The sequence below is a fragment of the Carica papaya genome, chromosome 8, assembly GCF_054855325.1.
Source record: "Carica papaya isolate Zhongbai chromosome 8, ASM5485532v1, whole genome shotgun sequence".
Classification (NCBI taxonomy): Eukaryota; Viridiplantae; Streptophyta; class Magnoliopsida; order Brassicales; family Caricaceae; genus Carica; species Carica papaya.
Genome location: NC_142316.1, coordinates 18,832,658 through 18,850,531, shown reverse-complemented (window position 1 = coordinate 18,850,531; position 17,874 = coordinate 18,832,658). Strand labels below are relative to the sequence as shown.

Below are 17,874 nucleotides of genomic sequence, written 5' to 3'. Positions count from 1 at the left end.
GCATTAGTGCTGGTATGTTCGCACCTGTTTAATTTTGCACTGCAAATACATAAACTCATTCCCCTTTCTACCCCCTCCCGTCATTTGTTTCCTTGTGCATGCACACTGCACCTCCTGTTCTCGTTCAAATATCAAGAAAATGCTATAGCACCGTGACTCACATTTGCGAATAAACCTGAGGACCATAATTCAAGTCGCGCGTAACGTCGAAAGAATCATCTGCAAAAAAATGGGTGCAACACGAGGACTTAACAAGAAAATGGGTGAAATATAAGGACTTCGCAGGAGGTAACCCATGCTAGTACTACTCTCGCCCAAGCACACTTAACTGCGGAGTTCTGATGGGATCCGGTGCATTAGTTATTGTATGATCGCACCCGTTTAATTTCGTGCTGCAAATAGATAAACTCCTTCTCATTTCTTCCACCTCCCGTCATTTGTTTCCTTGTGCGTGCGCACTGCACCTCCCGTGCTCATCCTAATATCAGGTAAAATACTACGGTGCCGTGACTCACATTTACGAATAAACCTGAGGACCATAATTCAAGTCGCGCATAATGTCGAAAGAATCATCTGCAAAAAAATGGGTGCAACACGAGGACTTCACAAGAAAATGAGTGAAATATAAGGACTTCGCAGGAGGTAACCCATACTAGTACTACTCTCGCCGAAGCACCCTTACCTACGAAGTTCTGATAGAATCCGCTGCATTAGTGCTGGTATGATCGCACTTGTTTCATTTCGTGCTGAAAATACATACACTCCTTCTCCTTTCCTCCCCCTCCCATCAATTGTTTCCATGTGCGTTCACACTGCACCTCTCATTCTCGTTCTAATATCAATTAAAATGCCCCTGCTTCTTGACTCACATTTGTGTATAAACGAGTGGAACCCAGTTCCAGTCGCGCGTAACGTCGAATGACCCGTCTGAAAAATAATTGGTGCAACACGAGGATTTCCCAAGAGATCAGCCATCCGAGTACTACCCTCTCCCAAGCGCACTTAACTGCGAAGTTCTGATGGGATCCGGTGCATTAGTCCTGGTATGATCGCACCCATTTTATTCTGCGCTGCAAAAACATAAACTCCTTCTCCTTTCTTCCCCCTCCCGTCATTTGTTTCCTTGTGCGTGCGCACTGCACCTCCCGTGCTCGTTCTAATATCAAGTAAAATGCTACAGTGCCGTGACTCACATTTGCGAATAAACCTGAGGACCATAATTCAAGTCGCGCGTATCGTCGAAAGAATCATCTGTAAAAAAAATGGGTGCAACACGAGAACTTCCTAAGAAAATTGGTGAAATATAAGGACTTCGTAGGAGGTCACCCATCCTAGTGCTACACTCGCCCAAGCACCCTAACTTGCGGAGTTCTGATAGAATCCGTTGCATTGGTGCTGGTATGATTGCTCATGTTTCATTCTGCGCTGCAAATACATACACTTTTTCTCCCTCCATCCCCCCTCCCGTCATTTGTTTCCTTGTGCGTGCACTCTGCATCTCTCCTTCTCGTTCTAATATTGATTAAAATGCCCCTGCTTCTTGACTCACATTTGTGTATAAACCAGGGGACCCTAGTTCCAGTCGCGTGTAACGTCGAACGACCCGTCTGAAAAAAAAAAATTAGTGCGACACAAGGACTTCCAGGAGGACACCCATCCGAGTACAACTCTCGCCCAAGCACACTTAACTGCGGAGTTCTGATGGGATCCGGTGCATTAGTGCTGGTATGATCGCACCTGTTTAATTTCGCGCTGCAAATACATAAACTCCTTCTCCTTTCTTCCCCCTCCCGTTATTTGTTTCCATGTGCGTGCGCACTGCACCTCTCGTTCTCGTTCAAATATCAAGTAAAATACCACGGTGCCGTGACTCACATTTGCGAATAAATCTGCGGACCATAATTAAAGTCGCGCGTAACGTCGAACGGCACATCTGAAAAAAAGAAAATGGGTGCAACACGAGAACTTCCCATGAGGTAACCCATCATTGTACTACTTTCGCCAAAGCACACTTAACTGCGGAGTTCTGATGGGATCCGGTGCATTTGTGCTGGTGTGACCGCACCTGTTTAATTTCGTGCTGAAAATACATACACTCCTTCTTCCCTCCCCCCTCCCCTCATTTGTTTCCTTGTGCGTTCACACTGCACCTCTCCTTCTCGTTCTAATATCGATTAAAATGCCGCTGATTCTTGACTCACATTTGCGTATAAACCAGCGGACCATAGTTCCAGTCGCGCGTAACGTCGAACGACCCATCTGAAAAAAAATTATTGCGATACGAGGACTTCCCAAGAGGTCACCCATCCGAGTACTACTCTCGTCCAAGCACACTTAACTGCAGAGTTCTAATGGGATCCATTACAGTAGTGCTGGTATGATGCCACTTGTTTAATTTTGGGCTTCAAATACATACACTCATTCTCGTTTCTTCCTCATCCCGTCATTTGCTTCCTTGTGCGTGCGCACTGCACCTCCCGTACTCGTTCTAATATCAAGTAAAATGCCACGGTGCCGTGACTCACATTTTCGAATAAATCTGCGGACCATAAATCAAGTCGCGCGTAATGTCGAAAGAATCATCTGCAAAAAGATGGGTGCAACACGAGGACCTCCCAAGAAAATGGGTGAAATATAAGGACTTCGCAGGAGGTCAGCCATCCGAGTACTTTTCTCGCCCAAGCACCCTTAACTGCGGAGTTCTGATAGAATCCGTTGCATTAGTGCTGGTATGATCCCTCATGTTTCATTCTGCACTGCAAATACATACACTCTTTCTCCTTCCGTCCCCCCTCCCGTCATTTGTTTCCTTGTGCGTGCGCACTGAACCTCTCGTTCTCTTTCAAATATCAAGTAAAATGCCACGGCACCGTGACTCACATTTGCGAATAAATCTGCAGATGATAATTAAAGTCGCGCGTAACGTTGCACGGCACATTTGAAAAAAAGAAAATGGGTGCAACACGAGAACTTCCCAGGAGGTAACCCATCATTGTACTACTTTCGCCAAAGCACACTTAACTGCGGAGTTCTGATGGGATCCGGTGCATTTGTGCTGGTGTGACCGCACCTGTTTAATTTCGTGCGGAAAATACATACACTCCTTCTTCCCTCCCCCCCTCCCATCATTTGTTTCCTTGTGCGTTCACACTGCACCTCTCCTTCTCGTTCTAATATCGATTAAAATGCCCCTGATTCTTGACTCACATTTTCGTATAAACCAGCGGACCATAGTTCCAGTCGCGCGTAACATCGAACGACCCATCTGAAAAAAAATGGTTACGATACGAGGACTTCCCAAGAGGTCATCCATCCGAGTACTACTCTCGACCACGCACACTTAACTGCAGAGTTCTGATGGGATCCAGTGCATTAGTGCTGGTTTGATGCCACTTGTTTAATTTTGCGCTTCAAATACATACACTCCTTCTCTTTTCTTCCTCCTCCCGTCATTTGTTTCCTTGTGCGTGCGCACTGCACCTCCCGTACTCGTTCTAATATCAAGTAAAATGCCACGGCGCGGTGACTCACATTTGCGAATAAACCTGCGGACCATAAATCATTTCCCGTGTAACGTCGAAAGAATCATCTGCAAAAAGATGGGTGCAACACGAGGACCTCCCGAGAAAATGGGTGAAATATAAGGACTTCGCAGGAGGTAACCCATCCGAGTAATACTCTCGCCCAAGCACACTTAACTGCAGAGTTCTGATGGGATCCGGGGCTTTAGTGCTGGTATGATCGCACCTGTTTAATTTCGCACTGCAAATACATACACTCCTTCTCCTTTCTTCCCCCTCCCGTCAATTGTTTCCTTGTGCGTTCACACTGCACCTCTCATTCTCGTTCTAATATCGATTAAAATAACCCTGCTTCTTGACTCACATTTGCGTATAAACCAGCGGACCCTAGTTCCAGTCGTGTGTAACGTCGAACGACCTGTCTGAAAAAAAAATTATTGCGACACGAGGACTTCCCAAGAGGTCACCCATCCGAGTACTACTCTCACCCAAGCACACTTAACTGCGGAGTTCTGATGGGATCCGGTGCATTAGTGGTGGTATGATCACACCTGGTGAATTCCGCGCTGCAAATACATAAACTCCTTTCCATTTCTTCCCCCTCCCGTCATTTCTTTCGTTGTGCGTGCGCACTGCACCTCCCGTCATTTGTTTCCTTGTGCGTGCACTCTTCATCTCTCTTTCTCGTTCTAATATCAAGTAATATACCTCGGCACTGTGACTCACCTTTCCAAATGAACCAGCGGTTTATAATTTCATTCGCGCGTAACGTCAAAAAATCCATCCGAAAAAAAATAGGTGCAACACGAGGGCTTCCCAAGTGGTCACCCATCCGAGTACTACTGTCGCCCTAGCACACTTAACTACGGAGTTCTGATGGGATCCGGTGCATTAGTGCTTGTATGATCGCACCTGTTTAATTTGGCACTGCAAATACATAAACGCATTCCCCTTTCTTCCCCCTCCCGTCATTTGTTTCCTTGTGCGTGCGCACTGCACCTCCCGTTCTCGTTCTAATATAAAGTAAAATGCTACAGCGCCGTGACTCACATTTGCGAATAAACCTGAGGACCATAATTCAAGTCGCGCGTAACGTCGAAAGAATCATCTGCAAAAAAATGGGTGCAACACGAGGACTTCACAAGAAAATGGGTGAAATATAAGGACTTCGCAGGAGGTAACCCATGCTAGTACTACTCTCGCCCAAGCACCCTTACCTACGGTGTTCTGATAGAATCCGTTGCATTAGTGTTTGTATGATCGCACCTGTTCCATTTCGTGCTGAAAATACATACACTCCTTCTCCTTCCCTCCCCCACCCATCAATTGTTTCCTTGTGCGTTCACACTGCACCTCTCCTTCTCGTTCTAATATCGATTAAAATGCCCCTGCTTCTTGACTCACATTTGCGTATAAACAAGCGGACCCCAGTTCCAGTCGAGCGTAACGTCGAACGACCCGTCTGAAAAAAAATTGGTGCGACACGAGGACTTCCTAGGAGGTCTCCCATTCGAGTACTACTCTCGCCCAAGCACACTTAACTGCGGAGTTCTGATGGGATCCGGTGCATTAGTGCTGGTATGATCGCAACCGTTTAATTCTGCGCTGCAAATACATAAACTTCTTCTCCTTTTTTCTCCCTCCCGTCATTTGTTTCCTTGTGCGTGCGCACTGCACCTCCCGTGCTCGTTCTAATATCAAGAAAAAATCTACGGTGCCGTGACTCAAATTTGCGAATAAACCTGAGGACCATAATTCAAGTCGCGCGTATCGTCGAAAGAATCATCTGCAAAAAAATGTGTGCAACACGAGGACTTCCAAAGAAAATGGGTGAAATATAAGGACTTCGCCGGAGGTCACCCATCCTAGTGCTACTCTCGCCCAAGCACCCTTAACTTGCGGAGTTCTAATAGAATTCGTTGCACGTGTGCTGGTATGATTGCTCATGTTTCATTCTGCGCTGCAAATACATACACTTTTTCTCCCTCCATCCCCCCTCCCGTCATTTGTTTCCTTGTGCGTGCACTATGCATCTCTCCTTCTCATTCTAATATCGATTAAAATGCCCATGCTTCTTGACTCACATTTGCGTATAAACCAGTGTACCCTAGTTCCAGTCGCGCGTAACGTCGAACGACCCGTCTGAAAAAAAAAAATAGTGCGTCATGAGGACTTCCCAGGAGGTCACCCATCTAAGTACTACTATGGCCCAAGCAAACTTAACTGCGGAGTTCTAATGGGATCCGGTGCATTAGTGCTGGTATGATCGCACCTGTTTAATTTTGCGCTGTAAATACATAAACTTCTTTTCCTTTCTTCCCCCTCCCGTCATTTGTTTCCTTGTGCGTGCGCACTGCACCTCTCGTTCTCATTCAAATATCAAGTAAAATGTCACGGCGCCGTGACTCACCTTCGTGAATAAATCTGCGGACCATAATTAAAGTTGCGCGTAACGTCGAACGACACATCTGAAAAAAAAAAATGGGTGCAACACGAGAACTTCCCAGGAGGTAACCCATCATTGTACTACTTTCGCCAAAGCACACTTAACTGTGGAGTTCTGATGGGATCCGGTGCGTTAGTGCTGGTGTGACCGCACCTGTTTAATTTCGTGCTGAAAATACATGCACTCCTTCTTCCCTCCCCCCCTCCCATCATTTGTTTCCTTGTGCGTTCACACTGCACCTCCCCTTCTCGTTCTAATATCGATTAAAATGCCCCTGCTTCTTGACTCACATTTGCGTGTAAACCAGCGGACCCCAGTTCCAGTCGCGCGTAACGTCGAACGACCCGTCTGAAAAAAAATTGGTGCGACACGAGGACTTCCCAGGAGGTCACCCATCCGAGTACTACTCTCGCCCAAGCACACTTAACTGCGGAGTTCTGAAGGGATCCGGTGCATTAGTGCTGGTATGATCGAACCCGTTTAATTTCGCGCTGCAAATACATAAACGCCTTCTCCTTTCTTCCCCCTCCCGTCATTTGTTTCCTTGTGCGTGCGCACTGCACCTCCCGTGCTCGTTCTAATATCAGGTAAAATACTATGGTGCCGTGACTCAAATTTGCGAATAAACCTGAGGACTATAATTCAAAAAAATGGGTGCAACACGAGGACTTCACAAGAAAATGGGTGAAATATAAGGACTTCGCAGGAGGTAACCCATGCTAGTACTACCCTCGCCCAAGCACCCTTACCTACGGAGTTCTGATAGAATCCGTTGCATTAGTGCTGGTTTGATCGCACCTGTTTCATTTCGTGCTGAAAATACATACACTCCTTCTCCTTCCCTCCCCCTCCCGTCAATTGTTTCCTTGTGCGTTCACACTGCACCTCTCCTTCTCGTTCTAATATCGATTAAAATGCCCCTGCTTCTTGACTCACATTTGCGTGTAAACCAGCAGACCCCAGTTCCAGTCGCGCGTAACGTCGAACGACCCGTCTGAAAAAAAATTGGTGCGACACGAGGACTTCCCAGGAGGTCACCGATCCGAGTACTACTCTCGCCCAAGCACACTTAACTGCGGAGTTCTGATGGGATCCGGTGCATTAGTGCTGGTATGATCGCACCCGTTTAATTTCGCGCTGCAAATACATAAACGCCTTCTCCTTTCTTCCCCCTCCCGTCATTTGTTTCCTTGTGCGTGCGCACTGCACCTCCCGTGCTCGTTCTAATATCAGGTAAAATACTATGGTGCCGTGACTCAAATTTGCGAATAAACCTGAGGACTATAATTCAAAAAAATGGGTGCAACCCGAGGACTTCACAAGAAAATGGGTGAAATATAAGGACTTCGCAGGAGGTAACCCATGCTAGTACTACCCTCGCCCAAGCACCCTTACCTACGGAGTTTTGATAGAATCCGTTGCATTAGTGCTGGTATGATCGCACCTGTTTCATTTCGTGCTGAAAATACATACACTCCTTCTCCTTCCCTCCCCCTTCCGTCAATTGTTTCCTTGTGCGTTCACACTGCACCTCTCCTTCTCGTTCTAATATCGATTAAAATGCCCCTGCTTCTTGACTCACATTTGCGTGTAAACCAGGGGACCCCAGTTCCAGTCGCGCGTAACGTCGAACGACCCGTCTGAAAAAAAATTGGTGCGACACGAGGACTTCCCAGGAGGTCACCCATCCGAGTACTACTCTCGCCCAAGCACACTTAACTACGGAGTTCTGATGGGATCCGGTGCATTAGTGCTGGTATGATCGCACCCGTTTAATTTCGCGCTGCAAATACATAAACGCCTTCTCCTTTATTCCCCCTCCCGTCATTCGTTTACTTGTGCGTGCGTACTGCACCTCTCGTTCTCGCTCAAATATCAAGTAAAATGCCACGGCGCCATGACTCACATTTGCGAATAAATCTGCGGACCATAATTAAGGTCGCGCATAAGGTCGAACGACACAACTAAAAAAAAGAAAATGGGTGCAACACGAGAACTTCCCAGGAGGTAACCCATCATTGTACTGCTTTCGCCAAAGCACACTTAACTGCGAAGTTCTGATGGGATCCAGTGCATTTGTGCTGGTGTGACCGCACCTGTTTAATTTTGTGCTGAAAATACATACACTCCTTCTTCCCTCCCCCCCTCCCATCATTTGTTTCCTTGTGCGTTCACACTGCACCTCTCCTTCTCGTTCTAATATCGATTAAAATGCCCCTGATTCTTGACTCACATTTGCGTATAAACCAGCGGACCATAGTTCCAGTAGCGCGTAACGTCGAACGACCCATCTAAAAAAAAATTATTACGATACGAGGACTTCCCAAGAGGTCACCCATCCGAGTACTACTCTCGCCCAAGCACGCTTAACTACAGAGTTTTGATGGGATCCCGTGCATTAGTGCTGGTATGATACCACTTATTTAATTTTGCGCTTCAAATACATACACTCCTTCTCTTTTCTTCCTCCTCCCGTCATTTATTTCCTTGTGCGTGCGCACTGCACCTCCCATACTCGTTCTAATATCAAGTAAAATGCCACGGCGCCGTGACTCACATTTGCGAATAAACCTGCAGACCATAAATCAAGTCGCGCGTAACGTCGAAAGAATCATCTACAAAAAGATGGGTGCAACACGAGGACCTCCCAAGAAAATGGGCGAAATATAAGGACTTCGCAGGAGGTCACCCATACGAGTACTTTTCTCGCCCAAGCACCCTTAACTACGGAGTTATGATAGAATCCGTTGCATTAGTGCTGGTATGATCCCTCATGTTTCATTCTACACTGCAAATACATACACTCTTTCTCCGCCCATCCCCCCTCCCGTCATTTGTTTCCTTGTGGGTGCACTCTGCATCTCTCTTTCTCGTTCTAATATAAAGTAATATGCCCCGGCACCGTGACTCACCTTTGCAAATGAACCAGTGGTTTATAATTCCATTCGCGTAACGTCGAACAACCCATCCGAAAAAAAATAGGTGCAACACGAGGGCTTCCCAAGTGGTCACCCATCCGAGTACTACCCTCGCCCAAGCACACTTAACTGCGAAGTTCTGATGGGATCCGGAGCTTTAGTGCTGGTATGATCGCACCAGTTTAATTTCGCGCTGCAAATACATACACTCCTTCTCCTATCTTCCCCTTCCGTCATTTGTTTCCTTGTGCGTTCACACTTCACCTCTCATTTTCGTTCTAATATCAATTAAAATGCCCCTGTTCCTTGACTCACATTTGCGTATAAACCAGTGAACCCTAGTTCCAGTCACGCGTAACGTCGAATTTTCCGTCTGAAAAAAAAAATTTGTGTGACACGAGGACTTCCCAGGAGGTCACACATACGAGTACTAATCTCGCCCAAGCACACTTCACTGCGGAGTTCTGATGGGATCCGGTGCATTAGTGCTGGTATGATCGCACTTGTTCAATTTTGCGCTGCAAATACATAAACTCCTTCTCCTTTATTCCCCCTCCCGTCATTTGTTTCCTTGTGCGTGCGCACTGCACTTCCCGTTCTCGTTCTAATATCAAGTAAAATGCTACAGCGTCGTGACTCACATTTGCGAATAAACCTGATGACCATAATTCAAGTCGCGCGTAACGTCGAAAGAATCATCTGTAAAAAAATGGGTGCAACACGAGGACTTCCCAAGTGGTCACCCATCCGAGTACTACTCTCGCCCAAGCACACTTAACTGCGGAGTTATGATGGGATCTGTTGTATTAGTGCTGGTATGATCACACCTGATTAATTTCGCGCTGCAAATACAAAAACTCCTTCTCCTTTCTTCCCCCTCCCGTCATTTGTTTCCTTGTGCGTGCACTCTGCATCTCTCTTTCTCGTTCTAATATCAAGTAATATGCCCCGGCACCGTGACTCACCTTTGCAAATGAACCAGCGGTTTATAATTCCATTCGCGCGTAACGTCGAACAACCCATCCGAAAAAAAATAGGTGCAACACGAGGGCTTCCCAAGTGGTCACCCATTATTGTACTACTCTCGCCCAAGCACTCCTAACTGCGGAGTTCTGATGGGATCCGAGGCTTTAGTGCTGGTATGATCGCACCTGTTTAATTTCGCGCTGCAAATACATACACTCCTTCTCATTTCTTCCCACTCCCGCCATTTGTTTCCTTGTGCGTTAACACTTCACCTCTCATTCTCGTTCTAATATCCATTAAAATGCCCCTGCTTATTGACTCACATTTGCGTATAAACCAGCGGACCCTAATTCCATACGCGCGTAACATCGAACGACCCGTTTGAAAAAAAATTAGTGCGACACGAGGACTTCCGAGGAGGTCACCCATCCGAGTACTAATCTCGCCCAAGCACACTTCACTGCGGAGTTCTGATGGGATTCGGTGCATTAATGCTGGTATGATCGCACCTGTTTAATTTCGCGCTGCAAATACATAAACTCATTCCCCTTTCTTCCCCCTCCCGTCATTTGTTTCCTTGTGCGTGCGCACTGCACCTCCCGTTATCGTTCTAATATCAAGTAAAATGCTACAGCGCCGTGACTCACATTTGCGAATAAACCTGAGGACCATAATTCAAGTCGCGCATAACGTCGAAAGAATCATCTGTAAAAAAATGTGTGCAACACGAGGACTTCACAAGAAAATGGGTGAAATATAAGGACTTCGCAGGAGGTAACCCTTGCAAGTACTACTTTCGCCCAAACACCCTTACCTACGGAGTTCTGATAGAATCCGTTGCATTAGTGCTGGTATGATCGCACCTGTTTCATTTCGTGCTCAAAATACATACACTCCTTCACCTTCCCTTCCCCTCCCATCAATTGTTTCCTTGTGCGTTCACTCTGCACCTCTCCTTCTCGTTCTAATATCGATTAAAATGCCCCTGCTTCTTGACTCACATTTGCGTATAAACCAGCGGACCCTAGTTCCAGTCGCGCGTAACGTCGAACGACCCGTCTAAAAAAAAATTTGTGCGACACGAGGACTTCCCAGGAGGTCACCCATCCGAGTACTACTCTCGCCCAAGCACACTTAACTGCGGAGTTCTGATGGGATCCAGTGCATTAATGCTGGTATGATCGCACATTTTTAATTTTGCGCTGCAAATACATAAAATCATTCCCCTTTCTTCCCCTCTCCCGTCATTTGTTTCCTTGTGCGTGCGCACTGCACCTCCCGTTCTCGTTCTAATATCAAGTAAAATTCTACGGTGTCGTGACTCACATTTGCGAATAAACCTGAGGACCATAATTCAAGTCGCGCGTATCGTCGAAAGAATCATCTGCAAAAAAATGGGTGCAACACGAGAACTTCCTAAGAAAATGGGTAAAATATAAGGACTTCATAGGAAGTCACCCATCCTAGTGCTACTCTCGCCCAAGAACCTTTAACTTGCGGAGTTCTGATAGAATCCGTTGCGTTGGTGCTGGTATGATTGCTCATGTTTCATTCTGCGCTGCAAATACATATACTTTTTCTACCTCCATCCCCCCTCCCGTCATTTGTTTCCTTGTGCGTGCACTCTGCATCTCTCTTTCTCGTTCTAATATCGATTCAAATGCTCCTGCTTCTTGACTCACATTTGCGTATAAACTAGTGGACCCTTGTTCCAGTCGCGCGTAACGTCGAACGACCCGTCTGAAAAAAAAATTAGTGCGACACGAGGACTTCCCAAGAGGTAACCCATTCGAGTAATACTCTCGCCCAAGCACACTTAACTGCGGAGTTCTGATGGGATCCGGTGCATTAGTGCTGGTATGATCGAACCTGTTTAATTTCGCGCTGCAAATACATAAACTCCTTCTCCTTTATTCCCCCTCCCGTCATTCGTTTACTTGTGCGTGCGCACTGCACCTCTCGTTCTCGCTCAAATATCAAGTAAAATGCCACGGCGCCGTGACTCACATTTGCGAATAAATCTGCGGACCATAATTAAGGTCGCGCATAAGGTCGAACAGCACAACTGAAAAAAAGAAAATGGGTGCAACACGAGAACTTCCCAGGAGGTAACCCATCATTGTACTGCTTTCGCCAAAGCACACTTAACTGCGGAGTTCTGATGGGATCCGGTGCATTTGTGCTGGTGTGACCGCACCTGTTTAATTTTGTGCTGAAAATACATACACTCCTTCTTCCCTCCCCCCCTCCCATCATTTGTTTCCTTGTGCGTTCACACTGCACCTCTCCTTCTCGTTCTAATATCGATTAAAATGCCCCTGATTCTTGACTCACATTTGCGTATAAACCAGCGGACCATAGTTCCAGTCGCGCGTAACGTCGAACGACCCATCTGAAAAAAAATTATTGAGATACGAGGACTTCCGAAGAGGTCACCCATCCGAGTACTACACTCGCTCAAGCACACTTAACTGCAGAGTTCTGATGGGATCCAGTGCATTAGTGCTGGTATGATGCCACTTGTTTAATTTTGCGCTTCAAATACATACACTCCTTCTCTTTTCTTCCTCCTCCCAACATTTGTTTCCTTGTGCGTGCGCACTGCACCTCCCGTACTCGTTCTAATATCAAGTAAAATGCCACGGCGCCGTGACTCACATTTGCGAATAAACCTGCGGACCATAAATCAAGTCGCGCGTAACGTCGAAAGAATCATCTGCAAAAAGATGGGTGCAACACGAGGACCTCCCAAGAAAATGGGCGAAATATAAGGACTTCGCAGGAGGTCACCCATCCGAGTTCTTTTCTCACCCAAGCACCCTTAACTGCGGAGTTCTGATAGAATCCGTTGCATTAGTGCTGGTATGATCCCTCATGTTTCATTCCGCACTGCAAATACATACACTCTTTCTCCTCCCGTCATTTGTTTCCTTGTGCGTGCACTCTGCATCTCTCTTTCTCATTCTAATATCAAGTAATATGCCCCGGCACCGTGACTCACCTTTGCAAATGAACCAGCGGTTTATAATTCCATTCGCGCATAACGTCGAACAACCAATCCGAAAAAAAATTAGTACAACACGAGGGCTTCCCAAGTGGTCACCCATCCGAGTACTACTCTCGCCCAAGCACACTTAACTGCGGAGTTCTGATGGGATCCGGGGCTTTAGTGCTGGTATGATAGCACCTGTTTAATTTCACGCTGCAAATATATATACTCCTTCTCCTTTCTTCCCCCTCCCGTCATTTGTATCCTTGTGCGTTAACACTTCACCTCTTATTCTCGTTCTAATATCGATTAAAATGGCCCTGCTTATTGACTCACATTTGCGTATAAACCAGCGGACCCTAGTTCCAGACGCGCGTAACGTCGAACGACCCGTCTGAAAAAAAATTGGTGCGACACGAGGACTTCCCAGGAGGTCACGCATCCGAGTACTAATCTCGCCCAAGCACACTTAACTGCAGAGTTCTGATGAGATCCGGTGCAATAGTGCTGGTATGATCGCACCCGTTTAATTTTGCGCTTCTATTACATAAACTCATTCCCCTTTCTTCCCCCTCCCGTCATTTGTTTCCTTGTGCGTGCGCACTGCACCTCCCGTTCTCGTTCTAATATCAGGAAAAATGCCACGGCGCCGTGACTCACATTTGCTAATAAACCTGAGGACCATAATTCAAGTCGCGCGTAACGTCGAAAGAATCATCTGCAAAAAAATGGGTGCAACACGAGGACTTCACAAGAAAATGGGTGAAATATAAGAACTTCGCAGGAGGTAACCCATGCTAGTACTACTCTCGCCCAAGCACCCTTACCTACGGAGTTCTGATAGAATCCGTTGCATTAGTGCTGGTATGATCGCACCTGTTTCATTTCTTGCTGAAATTACATACACTCCTTCTCCTTATACACTCCTTCTCCTTCCTTCCCCCTCCCATCAATTGTTTCTTTGTGCGTTCACACTGCACCTCTCCTTCTCGTTCTAATATGGATTAAAATGCCCCTGCTTCTTGACTCACATTTGCGTATAAACCAGCGGACCCGAGTTCCAGTCGCGCGTAACGTCGAACGACCCGTCTGAAAAAAAATTGGTGCGACACTAGGACTTCCCAGGAGGTCACCAATCCGAGTACTACTCTCGCCAAAGCACACTTAACTGCGGAGTTCTGACGGAATCCGGTGCATTAGTGCTGGTATGATCGCACACGTTTAATTCCGCGCTGCAAATACATAAACTCCTTCTCCTTTCTTCCCCCTCCCGTCATTTGTTTCCTTGTGCGTGCGCACTGCCCCTCCCGTGCTCCTTCTAATATAAAGTAAAATGCTACGGTGTCGTGACTCACATTTGCGAATAAACCTGATGACCATAATTCAAGTCGCGCGTATCGTCGAAAGAATCATCTGCAAAAAAATGGGTGGAACACGAGGACTTCCTAAGAAAATTGGTGAAATATAAGGACTTCGCATGAGGTCACCCATCCTAGTGCTACTCTCGCCCAAGCACCCTTAACTTGCGGAGTTCTGATAGAATCCGTTGCATTGGTGCTGGTATGATCGCTCATGTTTCATTCTGCGCTGCAAATACATACACTTTTTCTCCCTCCATCCCCCCTCCCGTCATTTGTTTCCTTGTGCGTGCACTCTGCATCTCTCCTTCTCGTTCTAATATCGATTAAAATGCCCCTGCTTCTTGACTCACATTTGCGTATAAACCAGCGGACCCTAGTTCCAGTCGCGCGTAACGTCGAACGACCCGTCTGAAAAAAAAAATTAGTGCGACACGAGGACTTCCCAAGAGGTCACCCATCCGAGTACTACTCTTGCCCAAGCACACTTAACTGCAGAGTTCTGATGGGATCCGGTGCATTAGTGCTGGTATGATCGCACATGTTTAATTTTGCGCTGCAAATACATAAACTCCTTCACCTTTCTTCTCCCTCCCGTCATTTGTTTCCTTGTGCGTGCACACTGCACCTCTCGTTCTCGTTCAAATATAAAATAAAATGCCACGACAAGTGACTCACATTTGCTAATAAATCTGCGGACCATAATTAAAGTCGCGCGTAACGTCGAATGGCACATCTGAAAAAAAGAAAATGGATGCAACACGAGAACTTCCCACGATGTAACCCATAATTGTACTACTTTTGCCAAAGCACACTTGACAGCGGAGTTCTGATGGGATCCGGTGCATTTGTGCTGGTATGATCGCACCTGTTTAATTTCGCACTGCAAATACATACACTATTCCCCTTTCTTCCCCCTCCCGCCATTTGTTTCCTTTTACGTGCGCACTGCACCTCCCGCTCTCGTTCTAATATCAAGTAAAATGCCACGGCGCCGTGACTCACATTTGCGAATAAACCTGAGGACCATAATTAAAATCGCGCGTAACGTCGAAAAAATCATCTGCAAAAAAATGGGTGCAACACGAGGACTTCACAAGAAAATGGGTGAAATATAAGGACTTCGGAGGAGGTAACCCATGCTAGTACTACTCTCGCCCAAGCACCCTTACCTACGGAGTTCTGATAGAATCCGTTGCATTAGTGCTGGTATGATCGCACCTGTTTCATTTCGTGCTGAAAATACATACACTCCTTCTCCTTCCCTCCCCCTCCCGTCAATTGTTTCCTTGTGCGTTCACACTGCACCTCTCCTTCTCGTTCTAATATCGATTAAAATGCCCCTACTTCTTGACTCACATTTGCGTGTAAACCAGCGAACCCCAGTTCCAGTCGCGCGTAACGTCGAACGACCCGTCTGAAAAATAATTGGTGCGACACGAGGACTTCCCAGGAGGTCACCCATCCGAGTACTACTCTCGCCCAAGCACACTTAACTGCGGAGTTCTGATGGGATCCGGTGCATTAGTGCTGGTATGATCGCACCCATTTAATTTCGCGCTGCAAATACATAAACGCCTTCTCCTTTCTTCTCCCTCCCGTCATTTCTTTCCTTGTGCGTGCGCACTGCACCTCCCGTGCTCGTTCTAATATCAGGTAAAATACTATGGTGCCGTGACTCAAATTTGCGAATAAACCTGAGGACTATAATTCAAAAAAATGGGTGAAACACGAGGACTTCACAAGAAAATGGTGAAATATAAGGACTTCGCAGGAGGTAACCCATGCTAGTACTACCCTCGCCCAAGCACCCTTACCTACGGAGTTCTGATAGAATCCGTTGCATTAGTGCTGGTATGATCGCACCTGTTTCATTTCGTGCTGAAAATACATACACTCCTTCTCCTTCCCTCCCCCTCCCGTCAATTGTTTCCTTGTGCGTTCACACTGCACCTCTCCTTCTCGTTCTAATATCGATTAAAATGCCCCTACTTCTTGACTCACATTTGCGTGTAAACCAGCGAACCCCAGTTCCAGTCGCGCGTAACGTCGAACGACCCGTCTGAAAAATAATTGGTGCGACACGAGGACTTCCCAGGAGGTCACCCATCCGAGTACTACTCTCGCCCAAGCACACTTAACTGCGGAGTTCTGATGGGATCCGGTGCATTAGTGCTGGTATGATCGCACCCATTTAATTTCGCGCTGCAAATACATAAACGCCTTCTCCTTTCTTCTCCCTCCCGTCATTTCTTTCCTTGTGCGTGCGCACTGCACCTCCCGTGCTCGTTCTAATATCAGGTAAAATACTATGGTGCCGTGACTCAAATTTGCGAATAAACCTGAGGACTATAATTCAAAAAAATGGGTGAAACACGAGGACTTCACAAGAAAATGGTGAAATATAAGGACTTCGCAGGAGGTAACCCATGCTAGTACTACCCTCGCCCAAGCACCCTTACCTACGGAGTTCTGATAGAATCCGTTGCATTAGTGCTGGTATGATCGCACCTGTTTCATTTCTTGCTGAAAATACATACACTCCTTCTCCTTCCCTCCCCCTCCCGTCAATTGTTTCCTTGTGCGTTCACACTGCACCTCTCCTTCTCGTTCTAATATCGATTAAAATGCCCCTGCTTCTTGACTCACATTTGCGTGTAAACCAGCGGACCCCAGTTCCAGTCGCGCGTAACGTCGAACGACCCGTCTGAAAAAAAATTGGTGCGACACGAGGACTTCCCAGGAGGTCACCGATCCGAGTACTACTCTCGCCCAAGCACACTTAACTGCGGAGTTCTGATGGGATCCGGTGCATTAGTGCTGGTATGATCCCACCCGTTTAATTTCGCGCTGCAAATACATAAACGCCTTCTCCTTTCCTCCCCCTCCCGTCATTTGTTTCCTTGTGCGTGCGCACTGCACCTCCCGTGCTCGTTCTAATATCAGGTAAAATACTATGGTGCCGTGACTCAAATTTGCGAATAAACCTGAGGACTATAATTCAAAAAAATGGGTGCAACACGAGGACTTCACAAGAAAATGGGTGAAATATAAGGACTTCGCAGGAGGTAACCCATGCTAATACTACCCTCGCCCAAGCACCCTTACCTACGGAGTTCTGATAGAATCCGTTGCATTAGTGCTGGTATGATCGCACCTGTTTCATTTCGTGCTGAAAATACATACACTCCTTCTCCTTCCCTCCCCCTCCCGTCAATTGTTTCCTTGTGCGTTCACACTGCACCTCTCCTTCTCGTTCTAATATCGATTAAAATGTCCCTGCTTCTTGACTCACATTTGCGTGTAAACCAGCGGACCCCAGTTCCAGTCGCGCGTAACGTCGAACGACCCGTCTGAAAAAAAATTGGTGCGACACGAGGACTTCCCAAGAGGTCACCCATCCGAGTACTACTCTCGCCCAAGCACACTTAACTGCGGAGTTCTGATGGGATCCGGTGCATTAGTGCTGGTATGATCGCACCCGTTTAATTTCGCGCTGCAAATACATAAAAGCCTTCTCCTTTCTTCCCCCTCCCGTCATTTGTTTCCTTGTGCGTGCGCACTGCACCTCCCGTGCTCGTTCTAATATCAGGTAAAATACTATGGTGCCGTGACTCAAATTTGCGAATAAACCTGAGGACTATAATTCAAAAAAATGGGTGCAACACGAGGACTT

General features: G+C 46.8%; 7 non-coding genes and 31 pseudogenes across 7 annotated transcripts; all 38 read right to left on the bottom strand.

Moving 5' to 3' along the window:
* Positions 1 to 260: 260 nt before the first annotated feature.
* Positions 261 to 379, bottom strand: LOC148248347 (5S ribosomal RNA; annotated as a pseudogene).
* Positions 380 to 938: 559 nt separating this feature from the next.
* LOC148248346 (5S ribosomal RNA) lies at positions 939 to 1,057 on the bottom strand (annotated as a pseudogene).
* Positions 1,058 to 1,621: 564 nt separating this feature from the next.
* On the bottom strand, positions 1,622 to 1,739 carry LOC148248345 (5S ribosomal RNA; annotated as a pseudogene).
* A 209-nt stretch (positions 1,740 to 1,948) lies between these two features.
* Positions 1,949 to 2,067, bottom strand: LOC148248344 (5S ribosomal RNA; annotated as a pseudogene).
* Positions 2,068 to 2,953: 886 nt separating this feature from the next.
* LOC148248343 (5S ribosomal RNA) lies at positions 2,954 to 3,072 on the bottom strand (annotated as a pseudogene).
* A 558-nt stretch (positions 3,073 to 3,630) lies between these two features.
* On the bottom strand, positions 3,631 to 3,749 carry LOC148248342 (5S ribosomal RNA; annotated as a pseudogene).
* Positions 3,750 to 3,955: 206 nt separating this feature from the next.
* LOC148248341 (5S ribosomal RNA) lies at positions 3,956 to 4,074 on the bottom strand (annotated as a pseudogene).
* A 242-nt stretch (positions 4,075 to 4,316) lies between these two features.
* LOC148248340 (5S ribosomal RNA) lies at positions 4,317 to 4,435 on the bottom strand (annotated as a pseudogene).
* Positions 4,436 to 4,994: 559 nt separating this feature from the next.
* Positions 4,995 to 5,113, bottom strand: LOC148248339 (5S ribosomal RNA; annotated as a pseudogene).
* A 563-nt stretch (positions 5,114 to 5,676) lies between these two features.
* On the bottom strand, positions 5,677 to 5,795 carry LOC148248338 (5S ribosomal RNA; annotated as a pseudogene).
* Positions 5,796 to 6,003: 208 nt separating this feature from the next.
* Positions 6,004 to 6,122, bottom strand: LOC148248337 (5S ribosomal RNA; annotated as a pseudogene).
* Positions 6,123 to 6,326: 204 nt separating this feature from the next.
* Positions 6,327 to 6,445, bottom strand: LOC148248336 (5S ribosomal RNA; annotated as a pseudogene).
* A 527-nt stretch (positions 6,446 to 6,972) lies between these two features.
* LOC148248335 (5S ribosomal RNA) lies at positions 6,973 to 7,091 on the bottom strand. The gene has a single exon (XR_015815420.1). It is a non-coding gene; the product is annotated as a 5S ribosomal RNA (ribosomal RNA).
* Positions 7,092 to 7,294: 203 nt separating this feature from the next.
* Positions 7,295 to 7,413, bottom strand: LOC148248334 (5S ribosomal RNA; annotated as a pseudogene).
* A 205-nt stretch (positions 7,414 to 7,618) lies between these two features.
* On the bottom strand, positions 7,619 to 7,737 carry LOC148248333 (5S ribosomal RNA). The gene has a single exon (XR_015815669.1). It is a non-coding gene; the product is annotated as a 5S ribosomal RNA (ribosomal RNA).
* Positions 7,738 to 7,946: 209 nt separating this feature from the next.
* LOC148248332 (5S ribosomal RNA) lies at positions 7,947 to 8,065 on the bottom strand (annotated as a pseudogene).
* Positions 8,066 to 8,269: 204 nt separating this feature from the next.
* Positions 8,270 to 8,385, bottom strand: LOC148248331 (5S ribosomal RNA; annotated as a pseudogene).
* A 561-nt stretch (positions 8,386 to 8,946) lies between these two features.
* LOC148248330 (5S ribosomal RNA) lies at positions 8,947 to 9,065 on the bottom strand. Its single transcript, XR_015814408.1, has one exon. It is a non-coding gene; the product is annotated as a 5S ribosomal RNA (ribosomal RNA).
* Positions 9,066 to 9,271: 206 nt separating this feature from the next.
* Positions 9,272 to 9,390, bottom strand: LOC148248329 (5S ribosomal RNA; annotated as a pseudogene).
* Positions 9,391 to 9,595: 205 nt separating this feature from the next.
* LOC148248328 (5S ribosomal RNA) lies at positions 9,596 to 9,714 on the bottom strand (annotated as a pseudogene).
* A 205-nt stretch (positions 9,715 to 9,919) lies between these two features.
* Positions 9,920 to 10,038, bottom strand: LOC148248327 (5S ribosomal RNA; annotated as a pseudogene).
* Positions 10,039 to 10,243: 205 nt separating this feature from the next.
* Positions 10,244 to 10,362, bottom strand: LOC148248326 (5S ribosomal RNA; annotated as a pseudogene).
* A 559-nt stretch (positions 10,363 to 10,921) lies between these two features.
* On the bottom strand, positions 10,922 to 11,040 carry LOC148248325 (5S ribosomal RNA). The gene has a single exon (XR_015814395.1). It is a non-coding gene; the product is annotated as a 5S ribosomal RNA (ribosomal RNA).
* Positions 11,041 to 11,603: 563 nt separating this feature from the next.
* LOC148248324 (5S ribosomal RNA) lies at positions 11,604 to 11,722 on the bottom strand (annotated as a pseudogene).
* A 209-nt stretch (positions 11,723 to 11,931) lies between these two features.
* On the bottom strand, positions 11,932 to 12,050 carry LOC148248323 (5S ribosomal RNA; annotated as a pseudogene).
* A 204-nt stretch (positions 12,051 to 12,254) lies between these two features.
* Positions 12,255 to 12,373, bottom strand: LOC148248322 (5S ribosomal RNA; annotated as a pseudogene).
* A 548-nt stretch (positions 12,374 to 12,921) lies between these two features.
* LOC148248321 (5S ribosomal RNA) lies at positions 12,922 to 13,040 on the bottom strand (annotated as a pseudogene).
* Positions 13,041 to 13,245: 205 nt separating this feature from the next.
* Positions 13,246 to 13,364, bottom strand: LOC148248320 (5S ribosomal RNA; annotated as a pseudogene).
* A 235-nt stretch (positions 13,365 to 13,599) lies between these two features.
* On the bottom strand, positions 13,600 to 13,718 carry LOC148248319 (5S ribosomal RNA; annotated as a pseudogene).
* Positions 13,719 to 13,940: 222 nt separating this feature from the next.
* On the bottom strand, positions 13,941 to 14,059 carry LOC148248318 (5S ribosomal RNA; annotated as a pseudogene).
* A 563-nt stretch (positions 14,060 to 14,622) lies between these two features.
* LOC148248317 (5S ribosomal RNA) lies at positions 14,623 to 14,741 on the bottom strand (annotated as a pseudogene).
* A 208-nt stretch (positions 14,742 to 14,949) lies between these two features.
* On the bottom strand, positions 14,950 to 15,068 carry LOC148248316 (5S ribosomal RNA; annotated as a pseudogene).
* Positions 15,069 to 15,626: 558 nt separating this feature from the next.
* Positions 15,627 to 15,745, bottom strand: LOC148248315 (5S ribosomal RNA). Its single transcript, XR_015815618.1, has one exon. It is a non-coding gene; the product is annotated as a 5S ribosomal RNA (ribosomal RNA).
* A 202-nt stretch (positions 15,746 to 15,947) lies between these two features.
* LOC148248314 (5S ribosomal RNA) lies at positions 15,948 to 16,066 on the bottom strand (annotated as a pseudogene).
* Positions 16,067 to 16,271: 205 nt separating this feature from the next.
* Positions 16,272 to 16,390, bottom strand: LOC148248313 (5S ribosomal RNA). Its single transcript, XR_015815617.1, has one exon. It is a non-coding gene; the product is annotated as a 5S ribosomal RNA (ribosomal RNA).
* Positions 16,391 to 16,592: 202 nt separating this feature from the next.
* On the bottom strand, positions 16,593 to 16,711 carry LOC148248312 (5S ribosomal RNA; annotated as a pseudogene).
* A 205-nt stretch (positions 16,712 to 16,916) lies between these two features.
* On the bottom strand, positions 16,917 to 17,035 carry LOC148248311 (5S ribosomal RNA; annotated as a pseudogene).
* Positions 17,036 to 17,562: 527 nt separating this feature from the next.
* On the bottom strand, positions 17,563 to 17,681 carry LOC148248310 (5S ribosomal RNA). Its single transcript, XR_015815690.1, has one exon. It is a non-coding gene; the product is annotated as a 5S ribosomal RNA (ribosomal RNA).
* Between the last annotated feature and the right edge of the window lie 193 nt (positions 17,682 to 17,874).